The 22,015-nt window shown below is 41.6% G+C and overlaps 1 long non-coding RNA gene across 1 annotated transcript; it reads right to left on the bottom strand.

Annotated features, from left to right (window-relative positions):
• Positions 1-8,026: 8,026 nt before the first annotated feature.
• On the bottom strand, positions 8,027-16,569 carry LOC134757282 (uncharacterized). The gene is made up of 4 exons (XR_010131068.1): positions 16,325-16,569; positions 13,967-14,024; positions 12,294-12,442; positions 8,027-11,352 (listed from the first exon to the last, which is right to left on the bottom strand). It is a non-coding gene; the product is annotated as an uncharacterized lncRNA (long non-coding RNA).
• Between the last annotated feature and the right edge of the window lie 5,446 nt (positions 16,570-22,015).

The following is a 22,015-nucleotide window of genomic DNA, read 5'->3' as shown; positions in this document are numbered from 1 at the left end:
TTCTGCGTCGCTCACGCTGGGAGCTGTAGACCGGAGCTGTTCCTATTCAGCCATCTTGGCTCCTCCCCCAACAAAAACATAATTTTTAAACCCTTCATTTAGAATGAAATAGGACCTCCTGGGGTAACTCCTTCCCCAGCCCAGAAATGGCACTACCATCTACCCAAGTGCTTGGCCCCAAAACCTAGAAGTCCTTCATGATTTTTCTTTTTACATCACCATCACCCCCTTTCTCCAGCATATAATTCAACAGCAAGTTTCTTGACTTGACTCCCAAATGCCTCTTGAATCTGTCTTCACTCTCCATCTTCACTGCTAATCACTCTGTTTGTAGCCATAATAATCTCTCCCTTAGCAGTTTTAAAACATGGTCCCCAAATTCTTTAACACTTCTGGCATCAACAGGTGGAGTTGATGTTCCTTCCCCCTTGAACCTGGGTGGGCCCAAGACTACTTTAACTAATTGCATATGGTGGAAGCGAAGCTATGTGACTTCTCTGAATAGATCATAAAAAGCTTCTTTTTGCTTCTCTTGGAACACTCACTTTGGATGCTCCCTATTGTAACTAAGCTGCCATGCTATGAGGAAGCCCAAGAGGCAGGCATCTTGGTATTCCAGTTAACAGTTCCAGCTTAACTCCATTAGTGCAGTTCCCACCCATTTAAATCATCTCAGCCTTTGAGACTTCCAACCTGAGGCTTCAGACATCATGAGCATAGATAAACCATGTCGATTGCACTCTTTCTGAATTCTTGACTCATAGATAATGACCACAGTAAAATAATATTTTGTTTTTTTATTTAAAAATTTTTACAGTTTTCTCTATATGCCAGAAAGTTATTGTTTTAATGCTTCTGAATTTGGGGTAGTTTGTTACATGGTGATAGATAACCAGAATGCTCCTCTTGACTATTGGCATGCTCTCCCAACTGATTTCCCTCCTTCCACTAATATCTATTCTCCACACAGCAGCCAGAGGAATCTCTTGGAAATGTGAATCAGATAACATCACTCTGTCGTGTGAAATTCTTTCAAACATCTTACCTTGGTCTACTAGACTCATGTGTTCTGGTCCCTCTTCTCAGGTGCATGCTAGAAGTGAAACACTCATCTCTAGGGAAATCAGAGACTGACCAGGGGCAAATGATGTTGGACACAAAAATCACCTATTACAGCTTGGTTTCAGCTTCCCCATCTCAAGGGCCAAGGAAGCATCTCCTGTACTTGTGTGGGTTTTAGAACCCTGGTTTATAGACTCTAAACCCTCTGCAGATGGTCATGACCTTCCTGTACCTTTTTGGCTCTGTCTTATCTCTTGATTTCTGGCACTATGACATTTCCCTTTCTTTCTTTCAAGTGCAGCCATATTTTAAAAACAATATCAAGTGTTTCTATGTGTTTGTAACTGAAGGGAAGAGCTGCATCAACTTAACAGAACATGTTGCAAGAAGTCTGAAAACTCTATCTGTACATAATACAATCATCTACTTAAGAAAATCAGCTAAAAAGCAGTTGGAAGTTAGAGTGTTTGGAAAGTTGATCAGAGAGCAGAGCTGAGTACACTCATCTAAATTCATACTGTCCTGTAACTCCACTAAAACCACCAGTAAAGGGTTCCTTTTTTTGCTACAAATCCACAAGTTTGGGTAAAATGAGACTGGAGACAACGGTATCATTTTGGAAGCTAGAAAGGAGATGGACAAGTGATAACATATGTAGCTGACCTGAGAAAGAAGACTCTGAAGGCAGCAGTGAAAAAACCCACCAACCAACCAAATTTACACTGCAGAATCCTCAAAGGCTCAGGGATTACTGGCATCAGAAACTTTCAGAACTGGAGATAGAGGTGGGAATAAAGAGGATTGGTGGAAAGCTGTTTCAGAAACAGGAATGGGGAATTATTGCCTAATGAGTACCGAGTTTGTGTTTGGGGTGATGAAAAATTCTGGAAGTAAATAGTATTGATGGTTGCACAACACTGTGAATGTAATTCACACTACGATTAAAGTAGCAAATGTTATGTTATATATGTTTTACCACAATAAAAAAGAAGCAGTTAGACTCCTACATTTTCTCCCTCATTCCTTGCTGATGGGTTAGGAAGCCCTAACATCCTGGCCAAGATACAAGGGGTTTATTTTCTGGAGAGGTAAAAGAGAGTGTCCATAGATAGAGGACACCAGGCACAGTCAATGTTATGGGTACCATACTGAAAATAGAGAGATAAAATGACTGAATGCAAACTGGATGCTTAGACTCCCAGGCTTTCTCCTCTACTCTGTGCCCTCTTTGAATCCCAGAACACAGCCCTTTAACTTCCTAGCAGGAGATTAGAATAAATGTTTCTGGGGAATCTGAGTAGCTCAATAAGAAAGACTGAAGAGACTTACATTGAGGTTCCCTAGCAAATGGCCCAGCTGTATCACTTAACAGTGTAGTTCACAATCAACAGGTGCCACAATGAGCTCAGGACTTTCAATCAATGCTTTAGGTCCCCATTCTTAAATATAATTATCAGAGATTTGAGAATGTGAGAATGACTCTAATGTGAATGACTGAATACCAAACAAGCTAGTAGGCAGACAGAAAAAGGCAACAGGTAGGAAACAAGAATAGGACAGGAAAAAGGAAATAGGTAGGATAGCATCTGTGAAACAAGAACATGATGCTATCCAAAAAGAATGGACATTTAGAGAACAAAATAAACTTTTAGAAACTAAAATCATGGTAGTGGAAATGAAAAACTCAATAGAAGGGTTAGAAGATAAAGCTAGGCAAATTTCTCAGATAGTATACCAGGAAGACAAGAAAAACACAAAGTAGAAGAGGAAAAAAATATAGAGTTTCAATCTAAAATGCTCAACATCTGAATAATAAGAGTGTCAGAAGGATAAAACAAAGACAGTGGACAAGAGAAAATCATCAACGAAGTAATTTTAAAAAGTTTATAACTTAACATGAAAACCCAACATTAACGTTTATATTCTGAAATTTTAGAATGCTGTTGTATTTGTATGAGTTTTATACTGCTGTGTAATAAATTACCATAAACTTAAGTAGTTCAAATGGACATACATTTAGCATAGCATGGTTTCTATGGGTCAGGGGTTTAGACACAGTGTAACTGAGTCCTCTACTCAGGGTCTCATGAGGCTGCAATCCAGGCTTTGTTCCTATCTGGAGCTTGGGGTTCTCTTCCAATCTCATGTGATAATGTTGGCAAAACTCAATTCCTTGTGGTTGTAGGACTGAGGTCCTTGCTTCCTTGCTGGCTGTCAGCTGGGAGCTACTCTGATCTCTCAGAGGTACCCCTGCCATATTGTGCTTTCATAGACCATCTCACAACATGATAACTTAGTTTTAGTTTTTCAAAGTCTGCAGAAAAATCTCTCACTCCAGTGTAAGATGGAGTTTTATATAACATAAAATAATCACATGAGTGACTATCCCATCACCTTTGTTATAGAATGTAAACTAACCAAGGGAATGACTTTCCCATCACCTTTGGTATATTCTATTCACTAGAAGTAAGTCTCAGTTTCTGTCCTCAGATTATACATGAGTGTAACCCATTGAGGGTCATCTTAGAATTCTTCCTACTATAACTGGGACAAATGAAGCTCTTGTAAGCTTTCAGAGGGAAATAAATAGATTAATATAAATGATCAGGCAGTTGAATGGTTCAGATTTCTCAACAGCAATGTTGGAAGCTAGAAGACAATGGAGTGGTACTATCAAAATTCCAAAGAGAAAGGATTTCCTACCTACAGTTCTATACCCAGCCAAACTATCTATTGAGCATGACAACAGGATATGAATATTGTTGAAAAAAAGGGTCTCAAATATTTACTTTCTACACATTCTTTCTCAAGGAGCTACTGGAGACTATGTTCCATAAATCAAAGTAGTAATCAATGAAAGGAAGACATCTGATTCAAGAAACAGGAAATAAAGAGAATCTTCAGCACAGCAGGGAAGGTACATCCTCCAAAGATCAACCTGAACAGATTAGAGCAGGTTAGAAGCCCTGGGGATCAAGATGAAATTGACAGACAGTTGAGATGAGTGAATGGGATGAGAAGAGATTTAGACAACTGGCAGAAGGATTTGTTTAAACTGATGGTAAGAACATAAAAATTAATCAAAGTGATTGAAAAACTATTATTAACTTCAGATACAACAAAAAATTATTCAGGAAAAAATAAAACCATAGTTTACTACATAGCTGAGCTCTGCATAACTGTGGGTTTATTACAATGTAAATACTGAACATTAACCAAATTGATGACATAATTATACAGTTTTGAAAGGATGTTATTACAGGTTGAATTGTGTTCCCATAAAATATGTTGACGTCCTCACCCTCAATACTTGTGAATGTCACTTCATTTGAAAATAGGTTCTCTGCAGATGATCAAGTTAAGATGCGGCCTTTGGAGTAAGCTCCAGTTCAATATGACTGGTGTCATTATAAAAAGGAGAAATCTGAATATATAGAGACAGAGACACAGTGAAAACATTGTTGTGAAGATTGGAGTTCTGTTGCCATAGGCCAAGAAATGCCAAAGATTCCTAGCAAACCACCAGAAACTAAGAGAGAGGCATAGGACAGTTTCTTCCTCACAGTTTCAGAAGGAACCAACCTTGCTGACACCCTGACTTCAGAGTTCTAGTCCCCAGGACTGTGAGACAATACATTTCTGTTGTTTGTCACCTAGTTTGTGGCACTTTGTTATGGCATCCCTACAAACCTAATACAGGTGGGAAGTACGTGTGTGTTGGTGGGAGGCAGGGAAAGGGAGATGAAAGAGTCAACACTTCATCTTCCTGAGTGGGAAGTTAATACATATTTCCTACACACAAAATATCAAGAAATAGTAGTATACACATGGCATTTAGAGCTACTGAGGTGAATACTTGCTGTGGATTGGGTATGGTTTATTTGTCCCCATCAAAGCATAATGGAAAATGGTGAGAGATGAAGCTGAATAGTGAGGCCGAAATCAGGTCACTAAAAAGCCATTCACTCAATGGGAGTTTGCTCTGTTTTATAGGAATGGGAGCCTTTGAAGGTTTTCAAGTGGCAGAGTGAGACAGAAGGTGATGTTTCTCTCATGGTATAAACAGATGGGTGATTTCTCAATACAAGATGTCCATTTCAATACAAGATGGACAGACAGGCTGTGTTACTGGCTTGAATTCTTCAGGCAGACCCTCTAAAGACCCTATCTTAATCAGCTTGGATTGCTACAAAAAATTAGCATAGAATGGGTGGCTTAAACAACAGAAATTTACTTCTCACAGTTCTGGAGGCTGGGAAGTCCAAGATCAAGGCTCAGCAGGTCTGGTTCCTGGTAAGGGTTCTCTTACTGGTTTTAAGATTGAGACAGAGCTCCACCACTTCCTGATCGCTTGAAGAGGCATACCTTTTTTGAGCCTCCATTTCGTTATTTCTAAAATGGGGATAATAATATCTGTTCTACTTTCCTCACAAGCTTTTGTGAGGATCGGCTGAGATAATGCAACTGAAAGCAATTAATAAACTCTATTATGTTAGCCACAGTTTCTTGTTAGGTCTGTTCAGCCTGCATCCTCCAGCCCTTAAACTTTTTGGTTCACTGGGGCCAACACCTTCCCCTTGGCCATGCTCATTGGCTGAAGGATGGTCATATGACCTAAGCTGGCCAATAAACCTTTTGCTGGTTATATTGAGGGGGAAAAAAGTGCTCTTTCTCCTGGAAGCCATCTTGTCTCCAGGGAATAGGCAGTTTTGAGAATGAAAACGACACAGAGAAAAGCAGAGAGATGTTTAAAGACAAATTTCTGATGATGTCGTTTCAGCATCTGCATCAAATAATTCATTTTTTCATTCCACAGCTAGTTATTAAGTTCCTCTTATAGTCCATAACAATTTCTGGATTCTTGGCATTTGGTGATAAATGAAAGAAAGACCCTACTCTCATGGTGCTTGCATTCCAGTGGGCAGCCCTGGCAATAAACAAACACTAAATAAATGCATGTTATAATGCCAGGTAGTAATAGATTCTAAGAAGAAAATTTACAGCAGAATAGGGGAAGACCGAGGTGAGGTGTTATTTAGATGGAGTGGCTGAATCCACCTCTACCTCTGGATTTTTTAAACTTCATGAGCCAATAAAACCTCATTGAATTGTGGTGCTATCAGTCGCCACCAACAGTCCTGATGAATACAGCTTTACAAATGTAAGGATTGGTAATGATGCTGATGATGATTATAATTATAATAGCAGCACAAAAGCCTCTTGAGAATGAATTGGATCATTCCTCCTGGGAATCCATGTCTAAGATATTTATGCCAGTGAAACAACCCAAGGATAGGAAATGATCAAACGATTCCCAAAAATATTCCTCATGGAATTAAGTGCATACAAGGGTCATTCCTCTGGATTCATCAATTGTATCAATTCACTTGAAAGCCAGAAATTTAACTTAAAAATGCATTTTGAAAGTTGAAGACACTGAGCATCAAGTCAATCAAAGCATTCAGCTGGTCATCTGTGGCCACCTGGCTCTAGCGATATTAACAGGACTGACACCTATCGCTTATGTGGAGTTAGGGGACACTGTAAAAGCATTAGAAATGATGAAGTTAAAAAACAATCACAGCCACTAGTCACAGTCAGTTGACTTTCTGCAGTTCTTATAGGGTAGTTAGAGGCTAATGGTTTCAAACCCTGATGTTGCTCAAGATTATTGATAGCCAGTCATCAAAGTTGAGCATGCAAATGTCCATTCATATCATCATTTCCACAGAGGTTTTCTAAGTTTGAGTCCTTTAAGCCAGAAATTTAACTTAAAAATGCATTTTGAAAGTTGAAGACACTGAGCATCAAGTCAATCAAAGCATTCAGCTGGTCATCTGTGGCCACCTGGCTCTAGTGATATTAACAGGACTGACACCTATCGCTTATGTGGAGTTAGGGGACACTGTAAAAGCATTAGAAATGATGAAGTTAAAAAACAATCACAGCCACTAGTCACAGTCAGTTGACTTTCTGCAGTTCTTATAGGGTAGTTAGAGGCTAATGGTTTCAAACCCTGATGTTGCTCAAGATTATTGATAGCCAGTCATCAAAGTTGAGCATGCAAATGTCCATTCATATCATCATTTCCACAGAGGTTTTCTAAGTTTGAGTCCTTTAATTTTAAATTCCTGACACTCAGGAAATTTTCTAATGCTTTGTAACTTTATAACCACTCGCCCCTACCCTCCCTCCACCACCGTCTTTCTTTTCCTCTCTCTTCTGTAAAATTTTGGTGTGGTGATTAGTATTTCAGGGATGCACCAACCACAGGAGTTTTCTCAGCTTGAACTCTCAAAAGAACATTGAAACATCCTATATAGTTTTGACGCATAGAATGTACACCAAATAAAAAAAAATGTGAAACTGGAGCTTCCATTATTGTCCTCCTGAGCTGCCACGCCTACACTGTGAATAATATTTGTCTTACTCAGATTAAGACGTGCACGAGCCAAGATGAACCTACTCAAAAAATAAAACAAGTGCTTCCAGCCTTCCTGTACCTGCTGGAATTTTCTCATGTTTCCCTTCCACAAAATGCAACAATTGCTGAGATGCTGCTTCACCTGCTGGGAAAAGGTGTTCGTTATCCCTGAACAGACAGCATGAGGACCCTTTCCAGAATGTCAAGCAGGTGTTGTCTTCTGTCACTGTGCTGGTTTGAAGTGTTGCACACCAGGACTGAAATGAGCTTTGCAAAGACAATATTCTGTCAGGAGCGCTATAATCATGGTTTTGGCTTATTTTTGCACCAGTATCTTGATTCCAAGAAACATTTATAATCTGCCAGATAAATGTATAGTTCAGCATTTCCCTAAAAATACTGGAACACTGAATGTTACATTTAAGAAAGAGTTCTATGGTCAGGCAAGTTTAAGAAACACTAGGTTAAAAAAAAAGTTGAGGCAATAATACACATTGGTTAAGCAGAACCTTATAAATGATAATGCACATTGTAAGTATATCAGAGCAAGGTATGACAGGGTTCCTAAATTTATTTTATCACAGATTTTTTTTTAGGTGGGAACATCTATTAACACTCTACAGAGCACAGTGTGGGACAAATCAAATTATAGCAATATTCAGTAGAATTTTTTATCCCCAGACCTTGAGAATTCAATACAAATGAATAAATGAGACTGTTCGAACACACACAATGGAAAGAGATTAAAAGAGATAATACTCTGAATTTATAAGTATAATTAAACCTAACAAACTACACATTTTTAAAACAAACAGCTTCTCTGCTTATGAATTTCCAAGTTGCAAACTTTTATAGATAGAAACAACACAAAGCTACAAAACAAGATCACATTAACTCAGCCTCCCACCAAAGGTGGTGGTAGTTGCAGTGTGAGGTTCTTTTAGTCTGGACCATAGAGTCCTTTGTTGTACAGTCATGCACCAGATAACAGAGTTTCATGTAACAACAGGAAACAGGTGTGTCCCATAAGATATAAGACTTTATTTTTACTGTACCTTTTCTATGTTTAGGTACACAAATACCTACCACTGTGTGACAGTTGCCTACAGTATTTGGCATAGGAGCATGCGGTGCAGGCTTGTTGCCTAGGAGCAACAGGCTATACCATACAGCCTCTTGTGTGTGTAGTAGGCTAGGTGTGTAGTAGGCTAGACCATTTAGGTTTGTGTAAGTGCACTCTGTGATGTTCACACAATGACAAAATCACCCAATGACACATTTCTCAGAATGTATCCCCGTCGTTAAGTGACACATAACTCTTAGTGGCAATCTTGCTGGGGTTCTATTTAGTTCCAAGGTATTTTGCAAACATGATTAATTTCATTGTATCCAGTGAATACAAAGGCAGTGAACGTTTTAAATTGCTGAAATAAAAGGTGTGCAATTGTTATGGAATTGAAAGAAGAGAATTGTATGGAATTGAAAGATTGAAAGTGCTGAGAAAAATAATGCCTGTTGCTCTATGTGCTGTGAGTTTTCCAAAAGGAGGCGTGGTTCAGAAGGACAAAGCACTTAACTTGCAACGTGCTGTGCATACACCGTCCATAATACTCAGCAAGAGAGGAGGAAAAAGGACAAACACAAAAACTAGAGCAGAGCACTGCAAGATCCGCATCCAGATGGGCTACCTATCAGCCAGATACTCATTCAGGAGAGATCTGGGACATAGCTCAGTGACCTAAACGGCAGAATATGCTGCAGGTGCTGTTGCTGAACTGTTCATTCATTCGTTCACTCAGCACCTATTTTATTTTATTTTTTGACACAGAGTCTCACTCTGTCGTTCAGGCTGGAGTGCAGTGGCGCAATCTCAGCTCACTGCAGCCTCCACCTCCTGGGTTCAAGCAGTTCTCCCTGCCTCAACCTCCCAAGTAGCTGGGATTACAGGTACCCACCACCACACCCAGCTAATTTTTGTATTTTTTTAGTAGAGATGGGGTTTTGCCATGTGGCCAGGCTGGTCTTGAATTCCTGACCTCAGGTTATGCACCTGCCTTGGCCTCTCAGTGCTGGGATTACAGGCAGGAGCCACCACGCTCAGTCACCTATTTTACTGAGTGTCCACTATGAGCCAAACATTGTGCTGGCTACGGGGAACACATTAGTGACTAAAACAGATGTAGCTAGTCCCTGCCTGTAAGGAACTGATAGTCTATGGAAGAATGGGGGATGGAGGGAGCAGACAACAAACAAACAGAAATATAGAAGGTTTACGCTGGTAAGTACCATGAAAGAAACGAGACAAGGGCAGTGATAGAAGCAACTGAAGCAGAGGTCGGGTAGGTGGTGGTGTCAGGATGGTTCTTGGTTTCAGGTCTTTCAAATCTGCACAGGCCAGAGTGGGTAGGGGCATGGCACATTGCAGCTATCGTGGCAGCTGAGGCCCTCCATGGGCTGAGGGTGGGGGCAGGAGGGAATTACCTGGCTCCACAGATTTCCCTGCTACACTGATCTGATCTACTTTGGAGAAAAGAAGACCCACAAAATATTTATTAGCATAAAGAAGCAGCATCTGCTGGTTTTAAAGTTTCAAGGGACTTACACTCAGATTAAGTGGAAATACTCCTTGTTCCCTCCGGACTCACAAACAAATAGACTTACAAAGAACATAACTGTTCTTAAGTAGAGGAACTTCTGTGCTACCCAGCAAGAGTCTGGTGTTAGTTTTTAATTTCTTATCATTAAAGAACAGAGAAAATGTTTAATTGGATTTAGCTAAGAGAATTGTCTGCTCAGGCTTGATCTGGATTTTTTTTCCCTTATATTGTGCACCTAAGAGTCTCCTGAGCCTCTTCTTCCTACACTGATCTTGGCCCACACTGGTCTACACTTTCTGTGTCACAACCTTCTTTTGCAGACAACCCTGTCTTTATTTAATAATTTAATAGATCAAAATGTATTCTGCATTTACTCATTGTAAGGCTGTGTTTACTCAGATTGGGTTGGGATATGAGTAATAGAAGAATCCAAAATTAACAATGGCTTTAAAAGACAGAAGGTTATTTTTCTCTCAAATAAAAATTAGAAGATGTGTCGTCCAGGGAAAGTACAGCAGCTCTGCTCCACAAAATCTTCAAGAAGTCAGGAGCTTTCTCCCTTGTGGCTCCACCAAGCATGACTCCTGTTTACCTCATGAGCCAACAGGCTTGCTTGAGCTCCAGTCATCAGTTCTGCATTCACAGACAGCAGGAAAAAGATAAGGGAGAAAAATCCTTTCAAGGAAACTTCCCGGAAGCTGCACTCACCACTTCCACTTACATCCTTTGGGCCAGGACTAGTCACTTACCTACACATAGCTGCAAGGAAGGTTGGGAATTTGTTTTCTATCAAAAATAAAAAGACCGGCCAGGTGCAATGGCTCACGCCTGTAATCCTAGCACTCTGGGAGGCTGAGGTAGGAGGATCATTTGAGACCAGGAGGTTGAAATCAGCCTGGGCAACATGTTGAAACCCCATTTCTACGAAAACTACAAAAAATTAGTCCAGCATGGTGGCACATGCTTGTAGTCCCAGCTACTTGGGATGCCTGAGGTAGGCAGATCGCTTGAGCCTGGGAGGCAGAGGTTGCAGTGAGCTGAGATCACGCCACTGCACTTCAGCCTGGGTGACCGAGTGAGACTGTGTTTGAAACAAACAAACAAAAAAGTGGAAAGAAGTGCTGCCTCAGCCAACAAGCTCCACAGGTTATCTGTTACCGGTTTTATCTTCCGGTCTTCATGGCTCTGCTGAGCTCTTCATCATCATTATCCATAACTCAATTCCTTTTGAAGTTCTGCTGTCTGTGAGAAGCCAGATCTCTATCACCTCTGGAGGGAAAACACATTTTGATTTTGTCAGAGCTGAAAATTGCCCATTGGGCAAAAACCCAGACACTGGAAGACATCCTATGTACTACTAGAATTTGTCTAAATTGCAGCAGCTTATACATTTACCATTTAACGTCTTCATGTTCACTATCTTGCAGATTGAAGTGTTAATATTTTTAGAGAGTTTGAGCAAGGGAGCAAGAAAAGGGTTAATTTTTATGAAAGAGCTATATTATGACATATATGAGCTTGGAAGCACTTTACTCACTTACGACCCTGCTATGCTGCTGTCCCCTAGAGTTTGTATGTTGAAATCCAATACCTAATATGATAGTATTAAGAGGTGGAGCTTTTTGGGTGTGATTAAGTCATGAGGGTTCCACCCTCTTCAGTGGGATTAGTAACCTTTTAAAAGAAGCTTGAGAGAGCTGCCTTCCTCCTTTACCATGTGAGGACACACAGAATGCACCAAGATGAGGAACAGGGACTCAACAGGCACAGAATCTGCTGGTGCCTTGATCTTGGATTTCCCAGCCTCTAGAACTGTGAGCATTACATCTCTGTTGTTTATAACTTACCCACTCTAAGGTGTTTTGTTATAGCAGCCTGAATAAACTTAGATGGACCTCCAAAAAATAATAATTGGCATGCAGAAGTTCATTCACTGAATTACTTTATTCAATATCTATTTCTTGAGCACCTACTATATGCCTGATGCTAGGCACTGGGCATAGAGCAGAGAACAAGACAGTCAAAGTCCTCATGGTGCAAGTATTCTAGTGGTGGGGAGGGAAAGAATGAACAAGCGAACAAATTCAGAACATAATTTCAGTTAGTGAGTAAGGGGAGAGAATGACTGGGATGGGTGGGGAAACTATTGTAACAGGAGGTGACATGTTATTATTGATGAATGATAATAGTTAACTCTTATTTACACTTACCTTGCAATAGGCATTATTCTAAGATTTTACATGCACTGGCTTATTTGATTTTCATAACTGTCCATCCACTGAGGCACACAGAGCTGGGGTTTGAGCCCAGGCAGGCTGGCTCCAGTGTTCTTGCTCTTAATGCTTCAAGATAAGATCTCCTGAGAGAATAAGCAGAAGACAGCCACATAAGGATCTGGAAAAGAACATTCCAGAAAATGGACTAAGCAAGGCTCAAGTTTCTCAGGCTGGCTGGCACCAATATGTTTGGAGATCCACAGGAATGCCAGCATGACTGGAGACTAGAGGTGAAGAGTGTGAGAAAGCCAGGCTGAGGTCTGCTGACGGGGCCAGAAGGCCAACCCAGTAGGGAATTGCCAGAGAGTCACAGGAAGGGGCAGGTCTGCATAGCACCTTTTCTTCCTTATCACTCGGCCTCGCTCAGTGTGCCACTGCCCCTGAGATGCTGAGCCGCACTCAGCCACAAAATCACACAGGGCCGTCTGCTTTCCACTCAAGAGCCAGGTTATCTACAGAGAGGCCTTATGCCAACACTGATGCAAACGTATTTATTATTACTACAGTTAAGAAGCATCACTGTTTTTTTCTTTTATAATCCCTCGCCTTTATAATAAGACTGAAAACTACATGCTTTCGGGGTTCCTTGGAGGAAGAGCCCATGCTGCCTTCATCTCTGGGTAGGCAATGCCAGTGTCTCCGCATGGGGTTTTAAAGTATACGCCTGACAAGTGGGAGGAGGCACAAGCTCCGAGGGATCGAGTAGGCTGCCTTCATTGGCCCCTTCCGTTGGAGGTGTCAACATGGAAGTCCTCCCTGAAGCATGCCTCCTCAGGTGGGTTAATAATACCGTGACCATCCCTGGGTCAATGGCTGACTGAGGTCTGGGGTTGATGTCAAGGGGTGTCTGCTATGGGTTTAATGTTTATGTGCCCCTAAGATCTGTACATCAAACCCTTTGATAGGGTTTGGATCTGTGTCCCTATCAAATCTCATGTCAAGATGTAATCCCCAGTGTTAAAGGTGGGGCCTGGTAGGAAGTGATTTGATCATGGGGGTGGACCTCCATGAATGGTTTAGCACCATCTCCTGCTGCTGTTCTCATGAGATCTGGTTGTTTAAAAGTGGGTGGCTCCTCCCCCCCACCTTCCTCTTGCTCTGGCCATGTAAGATGTGCCTGCTTCCCCTTCCCTCATAACTGTAAGTTGCTGGAGGCCTCCCCAGAAGCAGAAGCCACTGTATTTTCTGTACAACCTGAAGAATCATGAGCCAATCAAACCTCTTTTCCTTATAAATTACTCAGTCTCAGGTATTTCTTTATAGTGTGTGAGAATGGACTAATACACCCCTAAACCTCAATGTGATGGTATTTGGAGATGGGGCCTTAGGGAGATAATCAGGTTATCAGGTGGAGGCTTCACGACAAGATTATTGCCCTTATTAGAAGATATGTGAGAAGGTTTGCTTCCTCTCTCTGGCTTGTCTTTGCAGAAGTAGCTGAAAAAATGGGACAAGGCAAGAGATTTGATAAAAATCCTTGAAGGTTTTAAAATTCTTTGGGTGGTTGACTTTGCTTCACCTGTTGGTCTCTCAGTGGAGCCAACTGGTTGGACATGAGTAGTAATAACTAAAAGGTTTAGCCTAGCATGTGGAAAGTGAGGACTTACTACATTGTGAGGACGGACTGGCAATAACAGCAAATTCTCTGAGCCTGATGACCTGAATCTGAAAAAAAAAAAAAAAGGCATCATATCTAGGCAACTCACAATCTCCTCTGAGCCATGTGGAAGCATAGAAGTTTATCTTCCTGCCAGCTTTGCACACATGGATAGAATACCAATTTTTAGAGATGAAAGGAACCTCATGGAGCAACTGGTCCTACATTATTCTCAACCAGTGTTTCCTGGCTGGCAAGCCAGATTTTTAGCACCTCATGCCTATTCTCCTCCCCATTCCCCATCCTCCTTGGTCTCAGTGGCTGTGTCTCTTTTTCTTGTTCTGGGGTCAGTTGTAGAACGAATATAGGGTTGACCAGTTTTGCAGAACAATTTTGATGGGAACGCATTGATCTGGGGGTTTTGCATTTGAAGAACTGGGCTAGGAAAAAAGTAAAGTAACGTCTCCGAGATTGTATGGTGATAAGCAGAGGAACTGACCCTTAAACCCAGACATTTAATTTTATTTATTGGCTTAAAGTTCAAGTTGTTTCTAGTAAGCCAGTGTTTCCCAACCATGGCTGGGTCCCACGCCAGGGGTTCTGATTTAATTGGTTTGAGGCGCAGCTGAGGCATCTGGATTTTCAGAATCTCCTCAAGTATTGTGGTGTCCAGTCGCTGTTGAAAACCACAGCCACCCATGAGGTAAAATGCAAGGCTATGGGTAGCTCCAAGTGAGGTTAGAGGAACTTGGACTAGAAGCAAACTGGATTATAGGAGAAGATTCTAGGATTATAGGAGATTACAGAAGAAAGGAATAGATCTGATATCTTTATGGAAGCCAACTGGGCCAATGAAGGAAATGGATATTGGTTTCTAAATGCAGACCGTGATGGGAACAAGGCCACTGCTAACCCATAGTGCTTCCGTGCAAAAAAAAAAAAAAAAAAAGAAAAAAAAAAGAAAAAAAAACTCCTCTAGGGAGACTCAGCCCTGCAGTTTCCAAGGTTGGCAAGAGGATGGTCACTGTGCTGTGAATGTAAAAAAGAACCCATGCTTTGGGAGGCTAAGGCAGGAGAATCGCTTGAGGTCAGGAGGTTGAGATCTGCCTGGGCAACACAGTGAGACTCTGTCTCTACAAAAAAATTAAGAAAAAAATTAGCCAGACGTGATGGCACATATCTATAGTCCTAGCTGCTCAGGAAGCTGAGGCAGGAGGATTACTGAAGCCCAGGAGTTCGAGGCTACAGTGAGCTTTGATTTCTGGCCACTGCACTCCAGCCTGGGTGACAGAATGGGACCCTGTCTCTAAAAATGAATGAATAAACGAATGCATCAACAGAACCCCCTCCACCTTGAAGCATTCGGCCCTGCACCAGGCACATGCCAGTGAGCAGAACGAGGACTGGATTTTGGTCTCCACCTGCCCTCTTGGATAGTTCTTTGTGTAGTGGACAACCTGCAGAAGCATGTCAGTCTAGGGTAAGGACGTCCAGCCAACTAGAAATTCCATGCACCTAGAAGATGAGTGTCTAATACCTTGACTTTCCTTACTGTTAAATTCATCTGCTGGGGGAGAGACAGAGATGCAAATATGCTCTTACTACTCTAGTCCTTATACTGATAAGGAGAAATTGCTTGGTAACATAGAAATGACTAGAGTTTTTGGGAAACTCCCATGCTATCTTAGGGTGGATAAGGCTGGGCATAATCAGACATGCTTCCCAACCCTTAAGAAGGTAGACCTTAGTAGAACTTTAAAAAAAGGTGTCCAAGTCATAGCATGAAACTTATGAAATAACATGGCTCAAGAGAACTGGAAGATTGTCAAAAATATAATTCTTAAAATAATTTTTCTTGTTACGAAAGTGATCCAAACTAATTGCAAAAAATGTAGAAAATAGAAATGAGCCAAAAGAGGAAAAGAGTCACTTGAAATTTTACTACTCAGAAATAACCACTCACAGTTTTCTGTTTATCCTATCAGTCTCTTTTCTATGCTTATAGATACATTTAGGATACATTTATATATACTGCAAAATGGATTGTATGTATAGACTTTTTTGATCTGCTTTTAAACTTAATAACATTCCATAAATATTTTCCATGTAATTAGCTATTCCCCAACCTTGTTATTTTAACAGTTGCATGGTAACCCATTTAATAATACTGTAAGAATTTATGTAATTCATCCTTATTTTGGAATTTACATTGTTTTCATTTTTTATTTTTATGAATAGTGTTCGATGAACATTCTTTGAATTTCATCTCTTACCACATGTATTAGTCGGGGTTCTCCAGAGAAACAGAACCAGTAGGATATATATAGAGAGATAGATAAGAAAAGATTTGTTATAGGAGTTGGCTCACGTGATTATGGAGGCTGAGAAGTCCCACGGCATGCCGTCTGCAAGCTAGAGAACCAGGAAAGCCAGTGGTGCAGTTCAATCCGAGTCCCAAGGCCTGAGAACTGTTTACATGGGAGGGGTTTTGATGTCTGGAGTCTGATGGCCTGAGAATCAGGGGCTCTGATGTCCCAAGGCAGTAGAAGATGTCCCAGTTCCATAGGAGGGAGCAAATTCGCCCTTCCTCTGCCTTTTTGTTCTGCTGAGGCCCTCCCACATTGGGTGAGGGCGGATCTTCTTACTCAGTCTGCTGATTCCAATGCTAATCTCTTCCAGAAATGCTCTCACAGACAGAACCAGAAATCATGTTTCATACACTATCTGGGCATCCGTTAGCCTAGTCAAGTTGATGTATAATATTAACCCTCATGATAGCACTATAGGGTGAATATAATTGACAATAATTTACTGTATCTTTTTAAATAGCTCTAAGGGTGGATTTTGGATGTTCCTGATACAAAGATATGATAAATGAGGTGATGGATATGCTAATTACCCTAGGATGATCATTACACATTGTATACATGTATCAAAATATCACACTGTACCCCATAAATATGTACAATTATTATGTTAATTAAAAATAATAGTAAAAGCCTGGTCGAGATAGCTCACGCCTATAATCCCAGCACTTTGGGAGGCTGAGGTGGGCAGATCGCTTGAGTCCAGGAGTTCGAGACCAGTCTGGGCAACATGGCAAAAATCCATCTCTACAAAAAATACAAAAATTAGCTGAGCGTGGTGATGAACTCCTGTACTCTCAGCTACTTGGGAGGCTGAGGATCACCTGAGCCCAGGAGGCAGAGGTTGCAGGGAGCTGAGATCATGCCACTGCACTCCAGCCTTGGCAATAGAGTGGGACCCTGTCTCAAAATAATAATAATAATAAAAGCAAAAAATTAACCATCAAAGCACATTCCTGAATGAATTCTTAGAGGTGGACATGAAGGTCAAACACTTCTTGCCAAATGGCTGAATGGCAAGATTGTATCATTTTCTACTTCCATCAGCAGTGGATGACAATGCAGGTTTCTTGGAAGACCCTCCAGCTAGGCAGCGAGGGTCAGAACAATATCTCTGATTTAGCGATTCTTCAACTCTAAATGAGGTTTGTGAGGCAAGGACAGGGGTTGAGACCTTGAAAATAGGCAGTCCCAGGCTGATGAAAATGTGGAGAAAAGGAAATCCTCGTACACTGTCAGTTGGAATGTAAATTAGTACAGCCGCTGTGGAGAACAGTATCGAGTTTCCTCAAAAAACTAAAACTATAACTTCCATATGATCCAGCAATTCCACTTCTGTGTATATATATTTTTAAAAGTGAATCAATGTATCAAAATGACCTCTGCACGTCCATGTTTATTGCACCACTATTTACAATTGCCAAAATATGGAGTCAGCTTAAGTGCTCATCAAAGGATGAATGCATAAAAGGAATGTGGTACATATACACAATGGAATACTATTCAGCCATAAAGGGGAATCAATTCCTGTCACTTTCAGCAAGGTGAATGGAACTGGAGGCTATTAAAAGGGAAAAAGAAGGGAAGAACCCAGCGTCCTTCTCACTGGCAGTGTGTCTAAGGCCTCCCAGCCCTCAGGGAGAGCTCATTGTGTCCCTCCAGGCTCTTCTTACTCCTTTACAGAAGCAAGTCCACCCCACCCCATCCCTCCCACTGTGCTCAAGCAGTGTCAGGCAGCCAGGTGCATGCAGTGAGAACACCTATGAACAGGAAGCCTGGAATGAACTCTGTGCAGTGAGGTGGGAAAATGCAATGCAGGCTCAGTTCCTCTGGGCCAGTGGGGTTAGCACAGGGCAGACAAATATCTTTCTTGAAACCTTATTGTGTGAGAACAGCCTCCAGGAATCAGCTCTTTGGGTCTGCCCCTTTTCTTTTCTTTTTTTGAAATAGAAGTTTTCCATTTTATCCAAATTAAGTTTTCTTTATTGATGCATAATAGATGTACATAGTTTCAGGTACATGTGATAATCTAGTACATTGATATAACTTGTAACGATCAAATAATTGTACTTGAGATATTCATCACCTTAAATATTTTTATCTTTTCTTTATGCTAGAACTGTTCAAATTATTCTCTTCTAGCTATTTTGAAACATACAATAGACTATTGTAAATTATAGTCACCCAACTGATCTAACACCAGGTCTTATTCCTTCTCTCAAACCATATATTTGTACCCATTAATCAGCTTCTCTTCACCCCTCTCCCACCTAACATTCCTGGCTTCTGGTAACGACCAATCTACTCTTCATCTAAATGAGATTCACTTTTTAATTCCCACATATGAGCGAGAACATGCAATATTTGCCTTTCTGTGTTCAGTTTATTTCACTTAACATAGTAGCCTCCAGACACAAACCTGAAGACCACTGGTATTTCAGGGGCAGGTGGCAGAAAAGAAACCTTCAAAGGGAACAGAGAAGGAACTGCTCGAGGGGCAGGCTCAGGATACAAACAGCAAGAGAAAGACGTTCTAGAAAGAGTGAAGACAGTTTTAAGGAGAAAGAGGAGGCTGACAGTGTCAAAGGGTTGAGGTTTAGGTTAGGGTTAGGTCAGTGTTAAATAAAGGTGAAGCACAGCAGGCTGAGCATCAACTACATTGATAAGATCCAAGGCTTCCAGCTTGTAGGCCAATATTCTCTCCCTATCCTCTGCTTCTCTCCTGTGATCCCATTCAGAATCTCAGGGGAGAGAGGATTCATCCATTGCAAAGAGCCCCTGTTTGTTTGCCACAGGGCCCATTTTAAGCAAATTTGTAATATGAAAATAGGAAACTGCAAGTGTTAATAGTTGCTGGGCTGAGACTGCATGATTGATGATTGCCCTTAATCCTCTACCCCTGCCTGTATCCATGCCCTTTGCTGGGCATCTTTGTAATTCCTTCCACAAGAGGGTAAGTGTATTTCCCTGCTCCTTGTCTTTTGGCTAAACCACCTGACTTGCTTTAGCTGGCTGGATATTAGCAGATGTGATGCAAGCAGGAGCTTGGGTGGCCTTGTGCAGTTGGTCTTGCTCTCTTGAACGTCTGTCATTGCCCTGAAAAAAACCTGCCTGCTGGCTCACTGGTCCCTGCTGGATGAGGGCTGTATGGAGCAGAGCCATCCCTAGCCACCCGCAAACTCATGAGGGAGAATTTGACATGCTTGTTACTGTATGCCACTGAGACTTTGAGGTTCTTTGTTTCAGAGCAAGCATTTGAGTTTTCCACTATTCATTTAATAAAGCTCTGGTGGCCTCACAAAAGCTTTAATCTGTCCTACCTTTCTTGATTCTCACCTTGGTGTCCCCTTTCCTGACTCCTTGCTGGGACGTGGTTCATCTCTTGCAGTCACAGCTCTCCTAGATCCCGGGGCCTGATCTGGGGCAGGATGGATTGAAACAGCTCCAGCCCCACCTCCCATTGCCTAACTCCATTCACTTGGGAGGCCAGTCCAGCATGATCAGCACTCAAGTATGAATGTGGTGTTTCTTACTTATACCTGAGCCCAGTATCAATCAGGTGCCCTTCCATTCTAACATTCTAATTCACATGAATTAAATAATTTGTTTTATATATATATATATATATATATATATATATTTTTTTTTTTTTTTTTTTGAGATGGATTCTCGCTCTGTCACCCAGGCTGGAGTGCAGTGGTGTGATCTCAGCTCACTGCAACCTCTGTCTCTTGGGTTCAAGCGATTCTCCTGTCTCAGCCTCCCGAGTAGCTGGGATTACAGGTGTGCACCACCACGCCTAGCTAATTTTTCTATTTTTAGTACAGATGGGGTTTCACCATGTAGACCAGGCTGGTCTTGAACTCCTGACCTCAGGTGATCTGCCCAGCTTGACCTCCCAAAGTTCTGGGATTACAGGTGTGAGCCACCATGCCTGGCCTACTCAACATATTTTATTGGACAGCTACTATATGCCAGTCTTTTAAAAGCGAACTCTCCTTTTTTAAAAAAAAAAAAAAAGAAAAGAAAATACTTCGTTGTTTTCATGTAAATCACCCCGTGCAGTGCCTGATATGTCATTGGTGATACCCTGATGGCAAACACATTGTTATTTTAGAAAATAGTGTAATAAAATCTTTTTGCATAAATCTTGATTTCCATTTTTAAAAACTTCTTGTATTTTTAATGATAAAAGTAATGCATGTTTTAACATACTAAAATATCAAATTACGTTTAAATTTTAAATTAATTGACAGGAGCTTGTTTTTCATATCTCCCAGGGAACTGTCTATTGGGTAAAATGAGGCTCAGTTTTGTATTATATGCTTAGCACTGGGCCTGGCACAGGGTAAACTCTCAATTTAGCGAGTGGAGCGAGGCTGCCACTGTGCAAGTCCAGGTTGGCTGGAACTCCTCCCAGGAACACTGAAATGACCTCCTAACTGGTCTCCCCTCCTCCAGCCTCTCTGTGCACTGGCTGATTAATTAATTGAAGCCTGATTAATTAAAGTGCATTTCTGATCCTGTCTCTTGATGCTCCAAGCCCTTCTGTGGTTCCCCGTTGCCTTACTGACTCTTTCTTTCTTTTCTTTCCTTTTCTTTTCTTTTTTTTTTTTGAGACAGAGTCTTGCTCTGTCACCAGGCTGGAGCACAGTGGCACAATCTCAGCTCACTGCAACCTCCGCCTCCCAGGTTCAAGTGTTTCTCCTGCCTCAGCCTCCCAAGTAGCTAGGACTACAGGCGTGGGCCACCACATCCAGCTAATTTTTGTATTTTTAATAGAGAGGGGGGGTTTCACCATGTTGGCCAGGATGGTCTCAATCTCCTGACCTCGTGATCCGCCTGCCTTGGCCTCCCAAAGTGCTAGGATTACAGGCGTGAGCCACTGCGCCTGGCCCTTACTGACTCTTTCTAACTTGCTTTAAGGCTCATAAACATCTAACCTGAAACGACTTTTTCAGCCATTTTCTCTTACTCCTCCTCATGAATGCTGTACACACGAAGCGCACAGTTCCTTGAACACACCCCTTACTTTGCACCTTTTAGGTCTTGCTTAAGTTCTCTCCTGTGCTGGTAATTCTTCTCCCTCATCCTCATGCGTCCACATCCTCCCCATTTGTGTGATCTTCTTAAATACCTCTTCTCCATGAACCCTCTTCTGATTTCTTTAACTGGAATTAACCATGCTTTCCTCTGCATGCCTTACTGCAATCCTTTCTTTGGATCAGGGTTTCTCCAGCTCAGCTCTATTGAGATTTGTGGGTTGGGTAATTCCTGTTTGTGGGGAGCTGTCCTGCACTGTTTAGGATGTTTAGCACCATCACTGGCCTCTACCTACTAGAGGCCAGTAGCACCCCCTCCACCCAGTTGTGACAACCAACAATGTCTGCAGACATTGGCCTAAGTGTGCTGGGAGGCAGAATTGCCTCCTCTCAAAAACTGGTCTAGAGTAAAAATTACGCAATAAATCCCCTGCCACACTCGGGGTTTGCATCTTGCTTAGGAGGATGCTACCTAAGCACCAGGCCCTTTTAAGCCTCCAAGCCTTTGTTCATGCTGTTCCCTCTCCCAGGAATGCCCTTCCCCTCCCTCCTTCATCTGATGATTTCCTCCGTAGCCTTCAAGGCCTGGATGATATGCCATCTCCTCTTGTCACCTTTCCCAATCTACCTTCTCTTCCCCAGGCAGAATGG

This window comes from Gorilla gorilla, chromosome 16 (genome assembly GCF_029281585.2).
Source record: "Gorilla gorilla gorilla isolate KB3781 chromosome 16, NHGRI_mGorGor1-v2.1_pri, whole genome shotgun sequence".
NCBI lineage: Eukaryota > Metazoa > Chordata > Mammalia > Primates > Hominidae > Gorilla > Gorilla gorilla.
The sequence above is the reverse complement of the archived record's forward strand: the minus strand, read 5'-3'. Positions and strand labels throughout refer to the sequence as shown.